We start from the raw sequence: 14,229 nt of genomic DNA on the forward strand, positions 1-14,229 counted from the left end.
CATTCTAATAGCTGCATTTTGTCTCTGGGTGGAATCTTCTCACATTACATTTAGGGGAAGTGATTTGTTTCCAGGCTACAGCTTCCCAAAAGCTGTGATCACATGAGTTAACTGAAATTAATTTCCCAATGCATCCTGTTCTGCAGTCTATGGCGAACGAAGGCAGATCCCGTTTAGTTTTTCTATCTTGTGTCCCCTTGCATTTTCATCAAGTTTTATTGTGCTGGAAAAGACTAGAAAAATGGGAATTCTTGTCGCAAGGAAAGGAGAATGAAGGGAAAATAGATTGCAGGGCAGGGCTTTTTCTTTTCTAAAATTTAGCCATGAGACAGATAAAGAAAGCTAAATCAAAATTCACCAGGGTTTTAGGATTGCAGAGTGAAGATTTAGGCAACATATTCTTTTAGGCTTTGCTATTCCCACACATATGCTGAATTAAAGACATAAAGCAGAGACAGAAAGATGTTCGATAAACATACAGACACTCATGGAGGTTTCTTCTTCTCATTTAGAGGGAAATTGATACATTACGCCTTAACAAGTCAGGTTTTCTTTTCTGATTCTTGTATGTTTATTGTAACTTAAATATCTAAAATATTCATGTAGGTTTCTCTACCCTTCTTGACCAAAACAAGAACCTGCTTGGCAGTATACATGTGGAAAGAAAGATTCACTTTATAAAATCTGGGTCAGAAAACATTTATCATAATTGGCAGGACTGATAGTTTATAATTTTACTATTTTAAGATAGTTGTACCTTTTTGATGAAAAGCTTAGGGTTATGTAATTTATTTATTTATTTTAGTTCTTAAGATGAAAAGCCTCTATTTTAATTCAAAAATTTTCATTTAAATTAATTTCATTTAAATTAAATTTCATTTCATTAAATTTCATTTCATTTAAATTAATCATGGTCTTGGCAATAAGAATGTACATTTATGGGAAGAGTTCTATAGCATTAGATTAGGAAGCCAAAGCACCAGTGAGGCAGGAAGGGAAGAGCTCATACTTAAAGCTTATTTTAGTTAGTGAAAATATGAGAAAATGATATCCAGATTCTGGGTTCTCTAAACTTTATTTTGTCTACCCAACACTTTTGTTTGTTTTACTACCTAGAGAGATTATAGTTATAGAAAAGAGTAATGTGATTCTCAGCAGACTATCACTAATGTTATAGCTATAATTACAAATTAATGTGGTTATAGTCTGACACATTCATATCTATATACTGACTATATCTATATACACATCTATATACTGACATCTATCAGTCATTAATATATTCAGTCATTCAACAATTTAAGTGTCTAGTCTATGCCAGGTATGGAGCTACTTAATAGGGAGAGACATTGGAACAAAATGCCCTGCCTATCCCTTATCTTTAGTAAGTGTAGAGTCTTTTCCTATATAGCTGGTGAACTAATCAGAAGACCAAATTAGCAGTGAAAATATTTTAGTTCTCAAAATTTCAAATCCAGCAATTAGGCAATAATTTCCCCCAAATAAATTGAGTTTTGCAAATGGCATTATAACAGATCTAGATGTAGAAAAAAGCGTAGTAATTAATGGTGTGGCATTTTAATTTTTATTGTGTGCTGAGGAGTTGTTGGAATATTAAGTGTAAAATATAAGCAGGTATTATAAATGTATAAAAGATTAGTAAAGGAGAAAGGTCAATAAACTTGTTTAAGAGTTCATATAATTCTTCTATTACCCTGAGAGCTCAACATTCCCAAGAACTGCAGGCTTTTATGGGATGGTGAGAAAACCACTAGACTTGGGAACATGGGTCTGGATCTAAGAACTGACTTTTTCATATACCTGCTAGGAGACTTGGGATGGGCAATGAATCTGGGTTTGGGGATTTTTTGAGAACTTTAATAGTCACAATATCTCATTTACTAAGTTACAGAAAAACAAGGTGAGATGCAATAAGTGAAAACACTTCATAAACCTTAAAATTGAAGGGATTGTTGATATTAATAGACAACAAATTTGAAAATATCATATAAATATAGGCATATTTTTATTTGCACAATCTTTTATAGTGTAAAAATGATCCTTTTTAATATTTTCCCCTTTCTCTTTTCCTCTAATGCTTGGTTAATTGCCTTAATTGAAATCGGCTACCTGCCCCTTTCCTTCTCCATTTCTCATTTTATTTATAAGTCAAAATTTGATATTAATTATGACTGATAAACAATCACAAAGTTACTAGTTAAAATGAAATCATAACTTAATGTGAATTTTGATGCACTGGAGATCCCAAATCCTAGAATCTTTGAAGATATCTCTTCTTAATTTTCCCCTATTTGAGTCTAATTACAACTGCATTGCCATGTACATTGTATTTTCAAAATGAATTGAAAATTCTATTTATCACAACTTTACCAGTTGTGAACTCTTCCCCCTTTTAAATAAATGTACTATTATTACAACATGATTGTTTTCTGTCAGTTTTTGTGGTAAATATGGTAATATTTTGCAAAAACTTTAGAGCATTTATATCATTTAAATGATTAAACTGGCATTATTTGGCTAACCTTGGAACCTACCTATGGATTCTCTCAGCATTTTGCTTTGACCTGGGTCATAGCATTTAGCACACTTGTTTTGTAAATTGAATATTTATCTTCTCTCTCTTTCCTTTATCTTAAAAATTACCAAGAAGAAGAATTGAGTTTTCACCCATTTTTATAACATCAGTGCTAATCCTAATGCCTGGGAATAATGTACAGTGATCTTTGTAAAATAAGTTATTTTTCACCAAAAAATGTAAAGTTTACGTACAAGTAGCTTTTCAATGACATTTAAAAAAATATTTTACATAGGGGACTTTCTATATGGCCTTTATAAATTTCAGCATGTAAGTAATGGGATTTGTACTAATAGAAAGTAAAACATGATAATTCTAAAAATCACTAGAACAGAGTCATGTCACTATAAAACAAACAGAAAATAAAATGTTTTATAAAGTTCAAAAACAGAACCAAATATGTCTGGTATATGACAAATATATATGTTAGTATAGAATAAAATGATACTGGAAATTAATGGGAAAATTACATATACTCAGTTGGAAAACTAGTAAAAATGATTATTGGATATACAGTAGAAAAGAATTAATAATTTTAAATATAGGAACTTTGTTGAGCAATAAGAAAATGTGAATGCACTAACAGATAAATATAATAGGAAAGAGTAAACAGGAATTTCCTAAAGAAGAGATACAAAGGAGTCATAAACACATGAAAAACATGTCAACTTCCCTAATAATCAAATATATGAAAATTAAATTGATTATGTTATTTTTGCATATTAAGGTTAATAACAATGTTTAAAAGTAAATTCATTTTGGGTTAGCATATGTGTGGAAGGTGGGTTTGCTGACCATTTAAAAAACATGTACAATGTAAACTCTTCATTGCTTGCTACTCACAAACAAAAATAATGAACAAAAGTAATTTTTAAATGTAATATCGATATAAGTAACAAAAAAAGGAAAGAAAGAAAATGAAACGCCCACATTTAATAGAAACAGACATATATGGTATATGGTACCTCTTTTCTGGAAGAAAATTAACAGTATTTACCAAAATCCCTAAGTAAGCACTCCTATTAGCCTTCCAAAATCACATTCCTAGGAATTTTCCTTAAGGAATTAATTAAGGATGAGGACAAATATTTATCTAACAAGATGTTTTACAGAGTCTTATTTATAATGGAGAAAAATGGAATCTAGTTAAGTGGCCCTCTATAGAAGTATTAAACAAATTCCATTGTAGGTCAATTCTATTTACCTCCAGTAAAAAATTGCACATTCACTTAAGAATATATATAGACTTCCTCATGTTTGGGCTCTACTAAAATAATCTGGGAAATCTATATATAATATGATATGATATCTGAGGAAAATCTATATATAATATGATATCTGTGAAAGAGTATGTATAATATGATAGGAGTTCTGCAAACAATTTCATTATACTAGGAAAGACAAGTATAATGTATAAAAAATGTGATTATTTCTGGGTGGTAGTTAAAAATGAATACTATTTTCTTCTTAGTAAATACATGTATTTTCAACATTAAAAATGTATAATTTTATAATTAGGAAAAAGTCTGTTATTTTTAAATGAAAAAGTAAGGCTATGAATATCCATTATATTATTGTTGATTTTTATTTTTATGGAAATATTTGCTTTTGTAAAGTTTCAAACAATATATGTGTTCTGTTTTATGCTTCTTGCTTCCCAAGTTCTACCTCCCAGGGTTTACTACTAATTGGTTTACTACTAATGTACATATACTGCAATTAGCAGTATATGTACATTATATATACACTTTTCAAATCCGTTATCTTCAAAGAAATTTACTAAGTGCTCATGTGTGCAAATAATTTGAGGGAACCATATTTGAATAATTGGAGGCTAGCCATGTTGCGAATTGATCAAGAAAATTTGCAGATGACCACGTTTACCGTTGCCTTGACATTAGAGTCAAAACTGCTATGATATGTAGATGCTCCCTCTTACTTGTGTACTTCTGAGGCATCCCCTCAACCACAGAACATATATTGTCCTTGAATATTCTAATCCTTGGTGATGAAGTAGCAAAATTTTGTTTGTGATCCTTCAGTCCTTTTTTTCACCACATCTCTATGCCTACCCAGCACCTCTCCAGGAAACTAGTGCCACTTTAGTTAATCACTTAGGCGTGACCATCAGTCCTATGCACTTGCTTTGACTGAGTCTTTTAAGATGTTCTGGAGAAATTTTTATTTCTCCAGAAACCACCTGGGAGAGGCAACAAAGTACTGGTTTAGACATTAGCTGAAATCTGTGTAAACTATTACTCATTATTACTTAAAGAGAGCAATGAAACCTATATAACAAAAGACAGGACAAAAAGCATTTTGTAGAGTAAGAAAAAAGTAAAAAAAAAAAAAAAAAAAGAAAGAAAGAAAAAATCTTTGCTTTACTACTATAAAATTGTGTTTCATTGTTGAGGAATTGTGACAGGATGCAATTTTGGTAAAGTTGCCCATGTTATTGTTTATTTAGCCATTCTTGAAAACCAGGGTGTTATTTAACAGTATCATTTCGTAAATGAGCATCATAATTTCTACAAGTCAGCATTTGGCATTGTGCACTGCCCTTAGTGACTTGGCTGAAGAATGTAATGTATCTGGTAGCTTCAATTTAAAATTTCCCAGATTATTTTAGCATATCCCAAACGGATTTTTTCCTAAACAATTATATCCTTTAGATCTCACATTTATTTCTTAAGCATCTATGAGTGCCTAATAAAAAAAACAAAGCGATATAATACTCCAATGCTGGATATCTCCCTGCCCCAAATTCACTTCTTAGGGTAGGGTACCCCAAGTCTTTCTAAAAATTCAACATCCTAGTTCCCTGAAAATCAGGGCACTTTGCAAAGGGAGATGCTGGAACACTTTGCCAATGAAAATGATCAGTTGGCTCTGAATCAGAAAAACATTTTCTCTCCATTTAATTAGTAATCACTTTGGATTTTTCTTTATTGATCTTTATATGGAAAATGTACTCGCTGAGCTAATCCGATGCCAGGTCTCCAATGTAAGATGCTTTTATTATTCTGACTTTGTAGTAATATGAGGAGAAAACAGCTACTTGTGAATTCTGAAGCAGGCAGAGAGTGCAAGCTTCCATAAACACAGATGGAAGTTCCTGATAAAAAGGAACTGTGCTTAGTCTTTTGTCAGGTAACAATGGCGGGTGGCACTGAGACACACATTTCTCTCTTTTTAAACATGGCTCTCCGATCCAAAGGCTGAGAGGTTGTTCTCCATTTGTAAAGCATCTACTATGTGCCAGGAACACTGAGGGATGAATTGACAGTGCAGACCTGAAGGAGAATAAGATTCCTATTCCCAGAAGCTCACATAAAGCTGGAGAGATAAAAATAAATTATTTTGGTATGATGAGATTTTTGTTCTATTATAGATATAAGGAGGAAACAGATCATTCACCTAGGAAGTGTTTGAGACATCTCCACTGAGGTGCTGAATAAACTGGGGAAAGGAAATGGAAAGAAATGGCATTTCAGGCTCTGGGAATCACGTGAACAAAGCCACGATCGAAAAGTTCTACCTGGTAGAGAGTTAACACTCAGCCAGACTCACCCACCAGAGTAGCAGTGGAGCCTAAGATAATTATAAGAAATGCCAGAGGTATGCAGAAAACTCATGTTTATCTTCCCATGTTGTATACGGACTGCATTTGCCTACTTCTTTTTCTGCTTCCCCCCAGAGGATTGGGTGGTATTTCCAGCATGCCAAATTTTTCTCTGCAAGTTTCCTTCCCCTCACTGTACTACATTTTGGGGGATGGTTGCTGGTTGCAGTTGTCTTTCCTGCTCAGTGGTGTTTTTTTCTGCCATCTTTGCTGGGGGTTGTGCCAACTACAAGTTCTGCTGCTTCTTAATTAACTTCTTAATCTCTATAGGCTTATAACAGAAAGTCTTTAGTTCTAGGCTACAAGAAAAAAGAATGTAAGACCAGCAAATAATACACAAAATGAAACCATTCATAATTGTTTCAAAAAATGGGAAGGCTAGCAGCTGCTCAATTCCATTTATTTCTGTTATCTGCAGAATTTCTCATGGAAGGCAAGAATAATCACTGTACTCAGCAGCTTGGGAAATGCAATTTTATATAATACACAGACTTCATAAAACTGCAAAATAACAGGAAGTTTAACCATATTTGAATGCAGGGAAAAACTGAGACTGGAGAAAAACAGTGTCTGAGTTTGCCTCAAAATAGTTATATGTCCAAAGGGCTTTCAGTATTCACAGACATTCGTTCATCCTTGCATTGTCTTACTGAAGGTTTTATTAGCCCCAATTCATAGATGAGGAAACTAAAGCACTCAGCATGTTGAAGTTCATATTGCAATTCAGCAGCTAGAGTGAAGAACAGAATTCTGATTTTCCAGTTCCCAGGCCCATGATTTATTCCCCTGTGTCACAGCTCTTATTTTTCCCACACTGTGACCTACCAGATGGCAGCCACAGCTGAAACCAATGCCTGAATATTCTTGTACTATGGAGTTTTTTTTTTTACATAAATGCAATGTGATATTATCGTTTCCTTTATTAATATGGGTGTTGTTTCTGTTGGGAACATCTTTCCTTATCCATCTTCCAGGAATATTTTTCTTTTTTCTTTTTTTTTTTTTTTTTTGGTTCTCCATGTCAGAGGCATAGGAATATTTTTCTAAGAAGATTTAATGTTTTGTAATCTTGAGCTTCGGGATGATAGACTACCCCCTTAAATTGTTTTTCTTTTCAATTTTCTATGATAGATATTTTCTATTGCTTTCCTTTTATAGGTTAGCTTCAGTGAATCTATGTCAGAGATACTTTTTGTATATTTGTCTGTTTTATTTGTTTTAGCAAATATAGGAGCTCTATATTTAGCTTTTGTAAATACTCTAGATATTTGACTGTGGTTTTGTTAACATGCTCCCCCTTACACCCACTTACTAACTTTTATTCCATCCATTCCTACATCTATCCACCTCTTCTTTTAGCCACACCATCACTATGCAGCACTTAACGTATGTAAAGAACTATTCCAGGTGCTATGAAGGAGACAAAGATTCAGACACCAAACTCTGAATCCTATAAGCTGATAGTCTGATAGATTAGCCAGGATGTTTATTCATTTATTCATACATTCACTTATTCAATTATTCACTCATTCTACAAATTTTTATTGAGCAGTTGGTACATATGAATTCCTGTTCTAGATGGTAGTGAACTACACAGGTGTTTCCTCTGTCCATCATGGATGGGATAATAGAGTGGGGAGCTATTGTATCATTGCCAGTCTGACATAAGAGTAGAGTCCTAAGGGAACACATAGGAGCAACCCTTTTTTTGGCGACAGGAAACGCTTCCAAAAACAAGAAACGGTCTGTTAATCCATGAAACATGAGCAGGAGTTAGACAGATAGAAGGAGAAATGAGTGTTCCAGGAACAAGATACAAAAAGGGACTGAAGAGAAAGAAAACTGTCCACATGTGAGAATCCAAAGAAACTTAGTCCAGCTGTTTCTGGATTATTAAGGAGGGAATAGTGAGAAACGTGCTCCAGCAGGAAAATGAGCTTTGAATAAAAGTGTCTTATAGACTAAGATATTAGAACTCTATTTTTTCCTCAACTATAAATTATATGTTTTCTAAAGAAAATAATTGTAATATTATTTATGCAAAGCATTGTCCTTCCTTCCTTCCTTCCTTCCTTCCTTCCTTCCTTCCTTCCTTCCTTCCTTCCACCCATCCTTCCTTCCACCCATCCTTCCTTCCTTCCTCCTTCCCTCCCTCCCTCCTTCCCTCCTTCTCTTAAGGAGAAACTAGTTCATTTTGATTATGTAACAGAGAATTGGTGCAAAAAATCATATTAAAAATTACATGCTCTTCTTGTGTATAGTCAAATGGAATTTTTTCAATCTTTGCTTTTCTTTCATGTTCACATATTTTGTAGTTGGCATGCCAAAAGAAAATCTACTTTTTTCTTTTTGTTCTATCCAATTAGCACTTATCTTAATATTTCTGACATTTCTTAACACCTCATTATATTTGATTTGTTATAAGTAGCATCTGCAACATTTATTTCTAAAAATGGTGACATTGAAATTTTGATCATCCAAGTACAAAAAAAAGAACCACAAAAAAAACCCTGGCACTTAATTTTTGTATATGGACCATGTGTATGCATTTAATTTTCTTTTCTTCTCAATTTAATCTTCTCATATAAAGTAAAGCCAGTGTAAAATATTCACAAAAATCCTGTAAGTATTAAGCTTAAGAAAGCTGAACAAAGAGTGAACTTTGCCAAGTCTTTTAAAAAGCCAGCTGTATGCATCTGCTTGTTAACATGTAGCATTATTCTGAGCTGGGAATTGTGTATACACTTCACAGTGTACATGGGCCATGTGTCCTGGGAACATATATTGTGACTGCCAAAACTAAACAGAGCCAGTTCCCGTGAGAGGAACATGATGGTTCTGAAACAAAGAGAAAAAATTGAAAATAGATGACTGTTCTCATTGTTAGAGTGGGAACTGAACTGGAAACAGAAAAAAAGATATGAACCAAATCTGCTTAACTACTTACAAAACTTTAATGATTATTAATAATAACAAAATATGACAGTTAACCATTTTTTATTTTAGTATATATGTTGATAGATAACATGTTTAGGCTATTAAAAATAATGTATGATAGTGCTATAGTAAAACAAGCTATGTTCTGAATAAAACTGTAGTTTTATATTTTTATGACTATAATTTTAAACTAAATATATTAAGTTTAAGGATTATTTATGCTAAATATAGAATGAGTCCTAGATTTTCATAGTCCAGAGTGCTAACCATTACACCATAGAACCTGAATCCTAGATTTTCTTTATTACATATTGGTTAGGATTAGATTCAGAGGCATACAGCAAAAACCAACAAACAATAACAGAAAAATCCAAATATGGGAGTCTTAAATAAATAAAAACCTACATAAATGGTCTGAAGTAATCAGCCCAGGATTAGTGTGGTAGTTCCATTAAGTTTTTATGGCCTCTGACTTCAAACTCTAGCCTCGGCCACCTCTCAGTTCTACTCTCTCCTTCAAGGTTGAGAGAAGGCCCAGGAATTTACTATCAAATCTCTATTCCTGACAATAGGATAGAAGAAGCAAGAAATAAAAGTGTCCCTACACCCTACACCTCCCTGCCCCCCATATGCAAATATTTCCAAATCACCTTTCCCAGATGCATGATTTACATAGCTGCAATCATATTAAATGTTGTGCTTTCTTTTTAGTTTATAACACAGATTTTCCTTATTCATAATTCTTATTGCAATTGCTACTTTTTATACTTTGAATAGATGTTTCATAATTATTAAACTATTTCTCTATTATTGTACATTTTGTGGCTTCTGTTTTATATATCTATAAATAAAACCGCAATGAAATCTTCATAGAGAGAGTTCTTTGTGTATTACTTTCAGATTCATGAATCTTAAGAAATGGGATTAGAACAAAATATACAATCATTTTTTATACCATATGAAACATATTACCAATTTTTTCCCGTAAGAGGACAGTGTTGTGTGACTTATTGTACATTTTTATTATGTTCTTGAATAGCATTAGCTGTTATCATTTTTAATGGATAATTCAACAGGTTAAAAAAATGGTGCCATGCTGTTTTTTTTATATTTATTACTTATTGATATTGAAGACTTTTCAATATATATTGGTTTACTAAAGTATACTTTCTCTTGAGGGAATTGCCTAATAATATTTTATTCCTAATCAATGGAATATTTCCCCTCTATTTCATTAATTTATATCTAAAAATATAACTTTATAAAAATATTTGCTGCAAATATTTTTCTAGATATTTTACCACTTTTAAAATGTTACAATAATTTAAGAATTTTTATAGAGCTGAATATTGATTGTTTACTTTATGATTTCTTCTATTGCTTTTGAGCTTTGGAAGCTTCTTATTTATCAGCCTATGTATTTATTAAGCTCTTTCTCAGAGAGTTAATAATACTTAGTTGTATGTTTTCTGTGGCATTTTAGATCATATGAAATTTGTTGTATGGTATATAACATGAATTAAACTGCTTTATGTAATTGTTATCTGGTTAACTTAGTATCCTTTAGAAACTAATTTTAAGAGGGGGCAGAGGAAGATGGCTAAATAGAAACCTCCAGCAATCGTCCCACCACACAAACACCAAATTCACTTCAGAAGAACCAAAAATCAGATGAGTGATTATACTACCTAGTTTTAACATTCTATCAATGAAAGAGCCACTGAAGAGGGCAGAAAAGGCAGTCTTCCATTGTCTATGCCATCCCTCCCCCATCCCCTGGCAGTGCTGCACCAGCACACCAGGTGGAAAGAGAATCTGTGTGCTCAGAGGAAGGGGAGTGAAGTGATTGTAAGACTTTGCATTGAACTCCAGGGCCGCCCTGACACAAAGGAACATGCATGGCACAAGGCAGAATTCTGCTGGTGTCTATGGAGAGAGCATTTAGACCAGGTTGGCCAGAGGGAAATCGTCTACCCTGAAACCTGAGTTTTGGCTAATCCCACCACCCACTGACAAAAAGCACCTGGGGCATGGACTAAATTTATAAGATACTCCAGGACACAAAGGCTGCAGTCCTTTGGCAATTCCTCTTCTGGCTCAGAGTCAGTGGACTTGGGGTGCATATGACCCAATGAGACACCAGCAGCTGCAGCCAAGCCAGTGCCTATGTCACCCCTTCTCCCACTATAGGCAGTATGGCTCAGGGAGAGTCTTTTTCCACTTAGGGAAAGGAAAGAGAAGAATTCTGAGGACTTTGTTTTGCAATTCGATATGAGTAGCAATTAAGCAGTCTCCTGAAGCCCTTGAGTCTAAGCCTTAGTTCCTAAAGGCATTTCTGTACCCACCCTAAGCTGAGAAGGACACAGTCCTGGCAGGATTCATCACTTGCTGACTAAAGAGCCCTTGGGTTTTAAATACACATAAGAGATAGCCAGATATCAGTCACCATGGGCTTTGTGTAAAACTGGGCTTCTTCAGGTGTGATGTGGCACTGGTGGCCACAAGGAAGTACCTACATCACTCCTTCCCCAACTCTTGCAGGCCAGCATATAGAGTGAGTGAAAAGAGTAAGAGACTTTGCCTGGTAACACAGGGAATTTTCCCATATCTTACCCAAGTCCACAAAGGCAATACCACCAGGAGTCTGCAAGAGTCACTGCATTACTGGGCATAAGGCACCCCCAATGCTAATACAGCTGCAGTGACCAAAGACTTAGATCACAACATTCAATTACCTTTGAATATCTTGAAGGCCCTCTAAAGAAGGATGGGTTCAAAGAAGCCCAGGCCACTAAGATTAAATACCTAACTCTTCAATGCCCATGCAATGATGAACATCCACAAGCACCAAGAACATCCAGGAAAATAATGACCTCACCAAATGAACTGAATAAGGTACCAGTGACAAATCCTGGAGTGATGGAGATGTGTAACCTTTCAGACAAAGAATTTCAAATAGCTGTCTTGAAGAGGTTCAGTGAACTTCAATATGATACAGAGAAGGAATTCAGATGCCTATAAGAGAAATTTAACAAAGAGATTGAAATAGTAAAAAAAAAAAAAAAAAATTAAGCAGAAGGTCTGGAGCTCAAGATTTTAATTGGAAAACTGAGAAATGTATCAGAGACTCTCAACCAATAGACTTTATCAAGATGAAGAAAGAATTAGTGAGCTTAAAGACAGGATATTTGAAAATACAGTCAGAAGAGAAAAAAGGAAAAAGAATGAAGCATACCTATAAGACCTAGAAAATAGCCTCGAAAGGGCAAAGCTAAGCGTTATTGGCTTTCAAGAGGAGGCAGAGAGACTGAGATTGGGGTAGAAAGTTTATTCAAAGAAATAACAACAGAGAACTTTCCAAACCTAGAGAAAGATACCAATAATCAAGTATAAGAAGGTCGAAGAACACGAAGCAGATTTAAACCAAACAACACTACCTCAAGACATTTAATAATCAAGCTTTCAAAAGTCACAGATAAAGAAAAGTTCCTAAGGGAAGAAAGGAAAAAAAGCATATAAAGGAGTTTCAACATATCTGGCAACAGAATTATCACTGGAACCTTACAGGCCAGGAGAGAGTGGCATAACATATTCAAAGTGCTAAAGGAAAAGAACCTTAACCCTAGAATATTATGTCCTGTAAAAATATCCTTCAAACATGAAGGAGAAATAAACAGTTTTTCATATAAAGAAAAGCTAAATGATTTCATCAACATGAGACCCATCTTACAATAAATTCTAAAAGGAGTTCTTCAACATAAAAGAAAGGGACATTAATGAACAAGAAATCATCTGAAGTTACACAACTCACTGGTTACAGTGAGCACACAAATATAGAATACTCTATTGCTGTAATTGCAATGTATAAACCACTTATATCTTCAGTAGGAAGATTAAAATAGAACTCTATGAAAAATAACTACAACAACTTTTTGAGTGATAAATAGTATAAAAAGATATGAATAGAAACAACAAATAGTTAAAAAGTGGGGAGGGGATGGAGTTAAAAGTAGAATCTCTGTTAGATGCCTCATTGTTTGCTTATAAGAAGAATTATCGTATGTTTAAAACAATTGGTTATAAATGTTTTCTTTTTCTTGCAAGGCTCATGATAACCTCAAATCCTAAAACCTAAACAGGTACATAAAAAATAAAAAGATATCAAAACACACTAAAAGATAAAATCACTTTTAACAATGGATTACAGGAAGGAAGTGAGAAAGAGGGAGGGGACCACAAAACAAGCAGAAATCAAGTAACAACACAGCAGTAGCAAGTCCTTACCTATCAATTATAACATTTAATGGACTAAACTCTAATCAAGTCATAGAGTGGCTGAATAAATAAGAAACAAGAGCCAACTATATGTCGTCTGCAAGAAAGCCAGTTTACCTATAAAGACACACAAGGACTGAAAATAAAGGGATGGAAAATGATATTCCATGCAAATGGAAACCAAAAAAGATCGGGAGTAGCTATATTTCCATCAGGTAAAATAGATTTCAAGACAAAAATTATGAAAAGTGACAAAGAAGGTCATTAAATAATAATAAAGGGGCCATTTCAGCAAGAGGATATAATGATTCTAAACTTATGCATGCAACACTGAAGCACCCATCTGTATAAAGCAAATATTATTAGAGCTAAGAAGGGAGATAGACCTCCATACAGTAATCACTGATGACCTCAGCACTCCACTTTCAGCATTGGACAGATCATCCAGACAGAAAAGCACCAAAGAAACATTAGACTTAATCTGCACTATGGACCAAATGTATCTAATAGATATTTACAAATTGTTTCTTCCAACAGCTGAAGAATGCATGTTCTTCTCCTCGGCTTATAGATCATTCTCAAGGATAGGCCATATGTTAGGCCACAAGACAGTTTAAAAAAAAAAAAAGAAATCATATATTTTCTCTGACCACAGTGGAATATAACTAGAAATCAATTATAAGAGGAACATTGGAAACTGTACAAATACATGGAAATTAAACAATATGTTCATGAATGATGAGAGAGTCAATGAAGAGATAAAGAAGAAAATGTAAAAATTTCTCCAAACAAATGAAAA

This window comes from Microcebus murinus, chromosome 15 (assembly GCF_040939455.1).
Source record: "Microcebus murinus isolate Inina chromosome 15, M.murinus_Inina_mat1.0, whole genome shotgun sequence".
Classification (NCBI taxonomy): domain Eukaryota; kingdom Metazoa; phylum Chordata; class Mammalia; order Primates; family Cheirogaleidae; genus Microcebus; species Microcebus murinus.